The sequence below is a fragment of the Panulirus ornatus genome, chromosome 32, assembly GCF_036320965.1.
Source record: "Panulirus ornatus isolate Po-2019 chromosome 32, ASM3632096v1, whole genome shotgun sequence".
NCBI classification, from domain to species: Eukaryota; Metazoa; Arthropoda; class Malacostraca; order Decapoda; family Palinuridae; genus Panulirus; species Panulirus ornatus.
The window spans coordinates 14978063-14990632 of record NC_092255.1 but is presented as its reverse complement, the minus strand read 5'-3'; the positions used below and the strand labels follow the sequence as shown (position 1 = coordinate 14990632).

At 45.4% G+C, this 12570-nt stretch overlaps 1 protein-coding gene across 1 annotated transcript in view; it reads left to right on the top strand.

The window, feature by feature from the left end:
* LOC139759060 (5-hydroxytryptamine receptor 1-like) overlaps positions 1 to 12570 on the top strand; it is a 719308-nt gene that overhangs the window by 523968 nt on the left and 182770 nt on the right. The window contains 1 exon segment of the mRNA XM_071680984.1: positions 7169 to 7295. The gene's annotated coding sequence lies outside the window, so the exon portion shown is untranslated.

Here is a 12570-nt window from a genome sequence, read left to right as displayed (position 1 = left end):
CTGCCCGCCCTTCATGTGTGGCAACCAGTGCGTCACTCTTTATCTCTCCCCCTCGTCTCGTTGATAGTGATTGGACCCCTGGCACTGTATCCCATCGATAAGGATCAGGTCAAATTTGGGTCACGCCCTCGTGTTGTGCAAAGGGGAGAGGGGGGTGATTGAAGGGTTCATAGAATTAGAAATAGATTCTAAGTTCTCATTCAGAGTAGATTTCGGGGGAAAGGGAAGATGGGAGTAGATGGATGATGAGCATAAGGGGGTGAAAAAGGGGGTGGACGTTTGAGGAATAGGATTCTGAAGACAGTGAACTCACAGGGACTTACGGTGAGTAGAGAGACTTGGAGGAATCTAAGTGGACTCTGACCTCGACCCTTCCAGTCTTTGGCAGAGGGGTCATGACCCCGACAGAAACGGACACCCACTTCCTCGAGACGAAGCAGAGAGGCGAATCCGTCATTTGGACGATCAGGGAAGGGATGAAAATCCCCACGTTCTTGAGTACCGAGGGAAGGACTGTGTCGGCGCCAGGACCCCGCTTGTGTCCAAGCGGGAGGGACCTCTCAGTCCCCAGGCTAGAATCCCCCAGTGCCAGGAGATAGGGGGGCGCGGGGGGCCCGGGCCTTTCGAGCAAGGACGTCCCCCAGCATCGATGGGAAGGCTCTCCAGCAAGGCCTTCTCACTTCCCCAAGAGAGAGGGGGGGGACCTTCGCCAAAGGCCCGTCCTTAGGGACAAAAAGTATGGGGACTCGTATGGAGGAGTCCCCAGTTACCTGTAGGAAGGATGCTGTCCCACAATGCTGTCGTGAGTGAGGGAAGACTTCAAGGGCCCCTTTGTGATATGGCCTCCCAATTGAACCCCCCACAAAAGGACTTTCAAGACGAGGTGCTGATAATGGTTGAAGTTTTTTTTTTTTCTTTACCTTCTGGTTACCAGCCACCACAGCCTGGTCACAGACGGTCAAGGGTCGGTCACCAAACTTTGTCGCAGACCATCGAGGGTGGTTCACGATATCTGCTCAAAAGACCAAGAAAATTGGTTCCCGATGTCTGGTAACAGACCAACCAGCAAGGGTGGTTTCCAGTATCTACTCGAAGACCAGCAAGGGAGATTCTCTATTCACAGACCAACAAGGGTGATTCTCTAGCCATATAAATTGACCAACAAGGGTAGCTTCCTAGCCCTCTCCAAAGACCAACGATGGTGTTGTCTTAGCCTTATAAACAGACCAACCGTACATTCACAGGCCCACCTTACATTCACAGGCCAACAAGGATGGTCCTATATTTACAAGACCAACATGAATGGCTCCCAAACCCTATTCACAGACCAGCGAGCGTGGCTCCCAAACCCATTCACAGCATCACAGACCAGCGAGGGCGTCTTCGTAGCCTTATTCAGAGACCACTAAGGGTGGCTTCCACACTGTACTTAACTGACCAACAAGGGTGGATCTCCAGCCCTATTCACAGACCAGCAAGGGTGGCCTCCACTCCCTATTCACAAACTGTCATTTTTGTGATCGCGAGGGTGAGTCTATGGGATCGTAAGGTGGGTGGGTTGTGTCCTTCAGAATCTTGAGTGACCAGGCTCTCGACCACTGGGATTAGATTCAGGTCTTAGTCATTCAGGTCCCTGAATTGGGTCCAAATCTCAGGCCACTGAGACCCCCGAACTGTGTCCAGATTTCAGGCCACTCAGACCCCCGAACTGTGTCCAGATTTCAGGCCACTCAGACCCCCGAATTGTGTCCAGATTTCAGGCCACTCAGACCCCCGAATTGTGTCCAGATTTCAGGCCACTCAGACCCCTGAATTGTGTCCAGCTTTCAGGCCACTCAGACTCCTGAATTGTGACCAGCTTTCAGGCCACTCAAACGCCTGAATTGTGTCCAGATTTCAGGCCACTCAGACCCCCGAATTGTGTCCAGATTTCAGGCCTCTCAGACCCCCGCATTGTGTCCAGGCCTCGAGCCTCTGTGTTCCGCAGACCTTGGAACAGGTCCTGGGCCATTCAGGTCCATGGGTCGTGTACAGGTCTCAGGCCATTCAGGTCTCTGGGTCACGTCGAACCCCCCCCCCCCTAGGTTAAATAAACAGGCGGCAGATTGACCTCATTAACGAGTCTGTTATTAAGCCGCAGCTGGGGGCCCACGGGGGGGAGATAGCCTACTCCCTGGAAGGCATCTCCAGGATGTCTGTATCTGTCTTGCCAGCCAACCAGTCTATCTATCTATCTATCTATCTATCTATCTATCTGTCTGTCTTTGTGGCCCTCTGTCTGTGTATGCCTCACCCCCCCCCCCCCCCCCCCCGTGTGTTTTACGCGAGTCTGGTCTCGTCTCTCGTCCTCTTCGCTTCTGTTTATATACGTCCCTCTGTTTGTATCTCCCTTCCCTATCGCGTGTGTCTGTTCCCGGGGGGCCGTCTGTTTATATGTCTGTGTGTTTATGGCTGCGTATGGCTGTACGCCCGTGTGTGCCCGTGTACTGACGTGGGCTCAAGGGAGGTGAAGTTTACAACCTGGTGTTGAGCTCATCTTTCATCCACGCTCTTTTCCCAGTCGTTATCAACAGTCCAATTGTCCCTCTCCCCGAAGTCAGTGCCTCTTCACGCGACTCGCTTCCTCTCGTCCATCAAGCCGCGGGCTGAAGGTGTACGTTCCCTTGATCATCCCTGACTACCCCCAGTCTCTTCTTCAGTTCCCTGTGACGCTACGTGCCTTGATCATCCCTGACTACCCCCAGTCTCTTCTTCAGTTCCCTGTGACGCTACGTGCCTTGATCATCCCTGACTACCCCCAGTGTCTTCTTCAGTTCCCTGTGACGCTACGTGCCTTGATCATCCCTGACTACCCCTAGTGTCTTCTTCAGTTCCCTGTGACGCTACGTGCCTTGATCATCCCTGACTACCCCCAGTGTCTTCTTCAGTTCCCTGTGACGCTACGTGCCTTGATCATCCCTGACTACCCCCAGTGTCTTCTTCAGTTCCCTGTGACGCTACGTGCCTTGATCATCCCTGACTACCCCCAGTGTCTTCTTCAGTTCCCTGTGACGCTACGTGCCTTGATCATCCCTGACTACCCCCAGTGTCTTCTTCAGTTCCCTGTGACGCTACGTGCCTTGATCATCCCTGACTACCCCCAGTGTCTTCTTCAGTTCCCTGTGACGCTACGTGCCTTGATCATCCCTGACTACCCCCAGTGTCTTCTTCAGTTCCCTGTGACGCTACGTGCCTTGATCATCCCTGACTACCCCCAGTGTCTTCTTCAGTTCCCTGTGACGCTACGTGCCTTGATCATCCCTGACTACCCCTAGTGTCTTCTTCAGTTCCCTGTGACGCTACGTGCCTTGATCATCCCTGACTACCCCTAGTGTCTTCTTCAGTTCCCTGTGACGCTACGTGCCCTTGATCATCCCTGACTACCCCCAGTGTCTTCTTCAGTTCCCTGTGACGCTACGTGCCCTTGATCATCCCTGACTACCCCCAGTCTCTTCTTCAGTTCCCTGTGACGCTACGTGCCTTGATCATCCCTGACTACCCCCAGTGTCTTCTTCAGTTCCCTGTGACGCTACGTGCCTTGATCATCCCTGACTACCCCTAGTGTCTTCTTCAGTTCCCTGTGACGCTACGTGCCTTGATCATGCCTGACTACCCCTAGTGTCTTCTTCAGTTCCCTGTGACGCTACGTGCCTTGATCATCCCTAACTACCCCCAGTGTCTTCTTCAGTTCCCTGTGACGCTACGTGCCCTTGATCATCCCTGACTACCCCTAGTGTCTTCTTCAGTTCCCTGTGACGCTACGTGCCCTTGATCATCCCTGACTACCCCCAGTGTCTTCTTCAGTTCCCTGTGACGCTACGTGCCCTTGATCATCCCTGACTACCCCCAGTGTCTTCTTCAGTTCCCTGTGACGCCCACTGGGTGAATGGTCACCCCATCCACTCGCCTCGAAGATTGGCACACATTCTCCACACACGCACTGAGGAAACACATCCTCCACACACGCACTGAGGAAACACATCCTCCACACCCACTGAGGAAACATCCTCCACACACCCACTGAGGAGACACATCCTCCACACACCCACTGAGGAGACACATCCTCCACACCCACTGAGGAAACACATCCTCCACACACCCACTGAGGAGACACATCCTCCACACACCCACTGAGGAGACACATCCTCCACACCCCCACTGAGGAGACACATCCTCCACACACCCACTGAGGAGACACATCTTCCACACAACCACTGAGGAAACACATCCTCCACACACCCACTGAGGAAGCACATCCTCCACACCCCCACTGAGGAAACACATCCTCCACACCCACTGAGGAGACACATCCTCCACACCCCCACTGAGGAAACACATCCTCCACACCCCCACTGAGGAAACACATCCTCCACACCCCCACTGAGGAAACACATCCTCCACACCCACTGAGGAAACATCCTCCACACCCCCACTGAGGAAACACATCCTCCACACCCACTGAGGAAACACATCCTCCACACAACCACTGAGGAGACACATCCTCCACACACCCACTGAAGAAACACATCCTCCTCACACCCACTGAGGAGACACATCCTCCACACACCCACTGAGGAAACACATCCTCCTCACACCCACTGAGGAGACACATCCTCCACACACCCACTGAGGAGAATGAGTGTTTTTATCATAGTGTCTCCTCCCCCTTTTCCTCCCTCACCGACTTTTCTCTCTTCCAACGCGGGCAGGCCCTTGATCTTTGTTCCATCCCCCATCGTGGTTAAGTCCTTGACCTTTGTTCCATCCTCCAGAAGGGGTAAGTCCTTGACCTTTCCATCCTCCAGAAGGGGTAAGTCCTTGACCGTTCCGTCCTCTAACGTGGGCAGGCCCTTGACCTTTCCATCCTCCAGAAGGGGTAAGTCCTTGACCTTTCCATCCTCCAGAAGGGGTAAGTCCTTGACCTTTCCATCCTCCAGAAGGGGTAAGTCCTTGACCTTTCCGTCCTCTAACGTGGGCAGGCCCTTGACCTGTTTTCCCCAAGGGGGCAAATCCATAACCGCTAATAAGGAACCGTTGCTCCTCATTTCACGTGCCAATTTGGTCACCTTCCTTTTGAATCCTTTCCAGGATGTCGTTTCTCGAGTTTGTGGTGACCAAACTGGTCCTATATGCTCTAATTTAGATGATATATATATATATATATATATATATATATATATATATATATATATAATTTTTTTTTTTTTTTTTTGCTTTGTCGCTGTCTCCCGCGTTTGCGAGGTAGCGCAAGGAAACAGACGAAGGAAATGGCCCAACCCCCCCCCCCCCATACACATGTATATACATACGTCCACACACGCAAATATACATACCTACACAGCTTTCCATGGTTTACCCCAGACGCTTCACATGCCTTGATTCAATCCACTGACAGCAACCCCGGTATACCACATCGCTCCAATTCACTCTATTCCTTGCCCTCCTTTCACCCTCCTGCATGTTCAGGCCCCGATCACACAAAATCTTTTTCACTCCATCTTTCCACCTCCAATTTGGTCTCCCTCTTCTCCTCGTTCCCTCCACCTCCGACACATATATCCTCTTGGTCAATCTTTCCTCACTCATTCTCTCCATGTGCCCAAACCATTTCAAAACACCCTCTTCTGCTCTCTCAACCACGCTCTTTTTATTTCCACACATCTCTCTTACCCTTACGTTACTTACTCGATCAAACCACCTCACACCACACATTGTCCTCAAACATCTCATTTCCAGCACATCCATCCTCCTGCGCACAACTCTATCCATAGCCCACGCCTCGCAACCATACAACATTGTTGGAACCACTATTCCTTCAAACATACCCATATATATATTGATATATATATATATATATATATATATATATATATATATATATATATATATATATATATATATATATATATATTCCTATGAGTCCACGGGGAAAATGAAACACGATAAGTTCCCAAGTGAACTTTTGTGTAATAATCACATCATCAGGGAAGACACAAGAGAGAAATAAAAGTCAGTTGATATACATCGAAGAGAATACTTCCCACGTATTCCCTGCGTGTGTCGTAGAAGGTGACTAAAAGGGGGAGGGGGGGGGGGGAAGTTGGATATCCTCCCCTCTCGTGCCATATGTAGATTCCTGAGACAAGGGAAGCATAGGATATTTTTTTTTCCCCTTTTTTTGTCGACAGCAAAGAATGGAATTTGTACGAGATCGTCATGAGATGACTTGTGTGTACGGTGTGAGTGCTCTCGCTCCGGGGCTCCCTTACTACCGTTATTGCACGGTTGCCGTACAAGGGGAGGGCCAGAGCGGAGGCTGCGGGTGACAGTGGTCCCAGGGCCCGCCCGGTCGATCTGTAGGTCTGTGGGTTGAATTACGGCAGCGCGCCGGGTTGTGCTGCCAGTGCTGGTGAGAGAGAGAGAGAGAGAGAGAGAGAGAGAGAGAGAGAGAGAGAGAGAGAGAGAGAGAGAGAGAGAGAGAGGTTTCATCTATGTATGAATGTTTGTAAATGTTTGTCTGTCCCTCTCTGTATTTCTGCCGAACTGTATGTATATCAATGGATTGAACCAGGGCATGTGAAGCGTCTGGGGGTAAACCATGGAATGGTCTGTTTGGCCTGGATGTGCAAAGGGAGCTGTGGTTTCGGTGCATTAAACATGGCAGCTAAAGAATTAATGTGAACGAATGTGGCCTTTTTTTTCAGTCTTGTTTTCCTGGCGCTACCTCGCTGAAGCGTGGGGTAGCGATGCTGTTTCCTGTAGGGCGGGGTAGCGCCGGGAATGGATGAAGAAAAGCAAATATGAATATGTACAACTGTATATACGTGTATATGTCTGTGTATGTGTATATGTGTATATGTTGATATGTATATGTACATATACGGGCGTTTATGTGTATATGAGCGGATGGGTCGTTCCTCGTTTGTTTCCTGGCGCCACCTCGCTGACAGATAATATATATATATATATATATATATATATATATATATATATATATATATATATATATATATATATATATTTATATTCAATGTGTTGATTTTCACAAATGAACCGTAATGAAGGACTGTTTCATATATTTCGTATTTTGATTCGTTTATCCTAAACTTTGGCACTTTTGTATTTTCAGATCACTTCTGCGTGAGGGACGCATTTCATACCAGCAAGGTAAGGACTCCATCTGGATGACCCCTGGTGATGGGTGCGTAGCGAGCCAGCACTTCAGTGGCTCTCAGGATCCACTCCCTTGCCCCCAGGTAGATGTCGTCTCTTCATTCTGTTTCCTCCCCTTCCTCACACACACAGAGCAACAACAAGTGGGCCGTTGGCATATTCAGTCCACAGACATGCATTCTCTCTCTCTCTCTCTCTCTCTCTCTGTATATATATATATGTATATGGGAGCTGGGGGCTGGAAATCCTCCCCTCTCGTTTTTTTTTTTCTTTTAATTTTCCAAAAGAAGGAACAGACAAGGGGGCCAGGTGAGGATATTCCCTCAAAGGCCCAGTCCTCTGTTCTTAACGCTACCTTGCTAATGCGGGAAATGGCGAATAGTATGAAAGAAAGAAAAAGAAATATCGTACAAGTAGGTACAATAATGTGAGCCAGAGTTCGACCAGAGGAGATGAGAGAGAGGGAGAAGGTTCACCTGTATACACCAGACCTGCTAGCCATTATGTTTTTTCCCGTATTTAATACGTTTTTTTTCTTTTTTTTTAGATAAATACGTTTTTAGTAAAATACTTTTTTTTCATTTTTCGAAATTCTTGTATGTTCATGTATTGACCCATGTGTTGTGTATGTAATGGGTGGGAAGTTCACATAAAGATGTGCACTGGTCTGTATATTATAGTGTACGCTCTCATCACCGCGCACTCTAGTACCGTAATACAGTGTATTTAATAACAGTCAGACATCGGTCAGTTTCCGACCATTTTCGCGGAAATTGACCGCAAAAGAAATATCGCACTAATGGTCTTATCACCGACCGATTATCATATCTCCCTTATCTTGTGTCGCCAGGCTGGTCCTGCCCCTAGGCCAGGACCCTCTAAGGCATCAGGGAGTCGGGCAGAATTATCATGTATAGAAGTGGGTAAGAAATTATCATGTATGTTGGATAAGAAATCATCATGTATGGAAGTGGATAAGAAATTATCATGTATAGAAGTGGATAAGAAATTGTCATGTATAGAAGTGGATAAGAAATTATCATGTATAGTGGATAAGAAATTATCATGTATAGAAGTGGATAAGAAATTGTCATGTATAGAAGTGGATAAGAAATTGTCATGTATAGAAGTGGATAAGAAATTATCATGTATAGTGGATAAGAAATTATCATGTATAGAAGTGGATAAGAAATTGTCATGTATAGAAGTGGATAAGAAATTATCATGTATAGTGGATAAGAAATTATCATGTATAGTGGATAAGAAATCATCATGTATAGAAGTGGATAAGAAATTATCATGTATAGAAGTGGATAAGAAATTATCATGTATAGAAGTGGATAAGAAATTATCATGTATAGAAGTGGATAAGAAATTATCATGTATAGAAGTGGATAAGAAATTATCATGTATAGAAGTGGATAAGAAATTATCATGTATAGAAGTGGATAAGAAATTATCATGTATAGAAGTGGATAAGAAATCATCATGTATGGAAGTGGATAAGAAATTATCATGTATGGAAGTGGATAAGAAATCATCATGTATGGAAGTGGATAAGAAATTATCATGTATAGAAGTGGATAAGAAATCATCATGTATGGAAGTGGATAAGAAATTATCATGTATAGAAGTGGATAAGAAATTATCATGTATAGTGGATAAGAAATTATCATGTATAGAAGTGGATAAGAAATCATCATGTATGGAAGTGGATAAGAAATTATCATGTATAGAAGTGGATAAGAAATTATCATGTATAGAAGTGGATAAGAAATTGTCATGTATGGAAGTGGATAAGAAATTATCATGTATAGAAGTGGATAAGAAATTATCATGTATAGAAGTGGATAAGAAATTATCATGTATAGAAGTGGATAAGAAATTATCATGTATAGAAGTGGATAAGAAATTATCATGTATAGAAGTGGATAAGAAATTGTCATGTATAGAAGTGGATAAGAAATTATCATGTATAGTGGATAAGAAATTATCATGTATAGTGGATAAGAAATTATCATGTATAGAAGTGGATAAGAAATTATCATGTATGGAAGTGGATAAGAAATTATCATGTATAGAAGTGGATAAGAAATTATCATGTATAGAAGTGGATAAGAAATTGTCATGTATAGAAGTGGATAAGAAATTATCATGTATAGTGGATAAGAAATTATCATGTATAGTGGATAAGAAATCATCATGTATGGAAGTGGATAAGAAATTATCATGTATAGAAGTGGATAAGAAATTATCATGTATAGAAGTGGATAAGAAATTATCATGTATGGAAGTGGATAAGAGATTATCATGTATGGAAGTGGATAAGAAATTATCATGTATGGAGGCGGATGAAAAATTGTCGTGTATAGAAATGGATAAGAAATTATCATGTATAGAAGTGGATAAGAAATTATCATGTATAGTGGATAAGAAATTATCATGTATAGAAGTGGATAAGAAATTATCATGTATAGTGGATAAGAAATCATCATGTATGGAAGTGGATAAGAAATCATCATGTATGGAAGTGGATAAGAAATTATCATGTATGGAGGCGGATGAAAAATTGTCGTGTATAGAAATGAATAAGAAATTGTCATGTACAGAAGTGGATAAGAAATTATCATGTATGGAAGTGGATGCAAAATTGTCGTGTATAGAAATTGATAAGAAATTATCATGTATAGAAGTGGATGAGAAATTATCGCGTATAGAAGTGGATAAGAAATTACGTTCCCGTAAATCTATTGCTTTTCTTCAAAGAAATACAATTTAATAACATTTGATAACATTCAGTAACATTGTTCTTATGTTGAAGGCTCCAGTCAGAGACAAAAGTCCACATTAGGGCCGGGTCTTAATAGAAATACAGAGAGAATTGTGAAGCGGAAAAAGAAAAGACAAGGGAAAGTATTTACGAATTTTTAAGGACGTGAAAGGACTGTCTTTTGAAATATGCGAGGTCACAGTTATTGGGAAAGGCATGAGAAGGTAAAGAGTCCCAAAACTTTGACGTGAAGGTGAAGAAGCAGTTATCAAAGCGGCCCACCCTTGAGTTGCCAGTGGCCACACAACTAAAATTTTGCGAAGAAAAATCAGATCCTCAGCTCGTAAGTTGCCTCACCACATCATCAGTTTCTAAGCTCAGTGATTGCATGCACGAGGGTGAATAACGATATCGTCCCCAGCTGAAACCTTGCCAGTTCATGGGCCAATTCAGTCGCCAGCAAGACCTCTACGGGCTCCACCCCGTTGAACGGTGCAGTTGTTATAAGGAAAAAAAAAAAAGTGTAATCAAGGACCAGATGAGGATCTCATCCCGAGGAATGATCTGAAGAACTTTACTCACTACGGAAGCGTTCGCATCATAGCAGAAGGAAGACTTCTTCGCGTCCGTCAGGAAATAGTGTGTGTGTGTGTGTGTGTGTGTGTGTGTGTGTGTGTGTGTTTCTGTGAGTGTGTGTGTGTGTGTGTGTGTGTGTGTGTGCGTGCTCAAGACGTTCCACACCCATTGAAGAATGAGCTGATATCATCAGCATGCGAGTGTTGCTGGCCCAAGGAAGGGAGTGGATGCAAAGATTGCACCACCAGCGCTCTACTTTGTGAAGAAATTCCACTGCACGGAAGAGCAGATAAATGACCCTGATCTTGTATTAGCTCACTTCCAGGTGAATCAGCAGCTTCAAGGTGGATGTCTATCATGACCAAAGAGATGAGCAGGAGTTTTGGGTGTCCATTTCACACCTAAGAGACAAGTCTTCTTTATAAGGACAAGTATGGATGGACATCTTACCGGAATCATGGTTGCTTTCCTGTCTGTTGTCCACAGCCATTGCTGAGGATGATAGAATTTCCATTCTGGTAAGGAAGAACTAGACTAAATTTCGCCCGGGTCCTGGCACACACAAATGATCAGGTTTCCTCACACAGAAAGTGGTGTATGGCTGTGCTGAGAGTAAAGTTCGTCATACGTGAAATTAAATGAAAGGCTTCTGGAGAGGTGCAAACAGGCAACCACTGCTTATGACCAAAAGTTCTCTAGCCAGGACTGAACATGTGGGGGGACAGACGAACATTAGAACCTCTGTTGAGTTAGTTCGAGGACCGAAGTTGAAGCACAACTAATTAGATATCTTATTAGTTGTAAAGTGAACCATTGTGGACTGTCTACATGCACGTAAACGAATGGAGATAACAGCATGACCACTGGACATCGCAGTTTCCTGTATTGAAAGTGCAGTTTATATTACTCGCGATTGTGAGTTACGTTTCGCAAAATTCCTTTTTTTTTTCTTAACTCAGGATTCCTCATTTTTACCATCTGTATTTCTTTTTTTATATTGTATTGTTTGATAAGGTTAGCAGCTCTGACCTTTTTATGTTTAGAAGAAGCCGTGGGAGGTTAGTTAAACCGGGACTGCCGTCCAGATATGCTATGAATTCCTGCAGTAGAATGCTGGGGGTGAGCGGTATGGAGTTGACGCTCTCGAGAGGGAGGAGGAATATGTGTCATGTATCACTCCAGTGGATCATTTCAGGTGTGGCAGAAGCCTCTCTTCGGGGGACGTCCTCCAGCGTTGGAGGAGAGCACTTTTTTAAAGAGTCTTAACACTGAATAGCTCACTCAGGTACCCAGTCCTTGGGAAGACCGGCAGAGGGAATCAGAGTGATGGGTGGGAGAGACCGTAGGACAAGTCTACTAAAGGTCGCGAACCAGTTGTAAGCATCGACCGAGGAAGGTTAGTAGGGAACATGGCAGCGAACAGTAGGGTAACCTGAGGTCACGTCTCCGGGAGAGGGAGGGAACAGAGCAGTGAGGGGGAAACATGGCACACACACACACCTTAAGATCCCTGTCTTAGCCATGGTTAGGAACGAGGCAGGTAGGGAAATGACCGAGTAGGGAAACTTGTGGCAACTTCATAGGTGTGGCAGGGGAAAAGATAGGGAGGGACAGGGTGAAGTTGAGGTCATAAACGAGGTGTTAGGTAGATAGGCTTCCTTTTTATCACCGCTGCGCGCACACACAATGTTAGCAGTGATTTGGACACACATACCAGTCATCATAATGATACGCTTGTGAACTAGATAGACTCCCAGACACTTGGTTCCCAAGGCCACCATGAGTCACAGGGCAAGATTAGCTTTATGTACACCAATGGCTAGAGAACATTCTTTTTTTTCTTAAGATCGAAGGAGCTGGTAGCACAGACCATCATAGAGAAACCTATCATTGTAGTCTCAGAAACATAGTTAAATATTTAGACCAAACATTATGTCATCACATTAGCATAACTTAGATACAAACTTCGGAAAAATGAAGATCGTTTACACAAGGCAATAGATGGTGCCTTA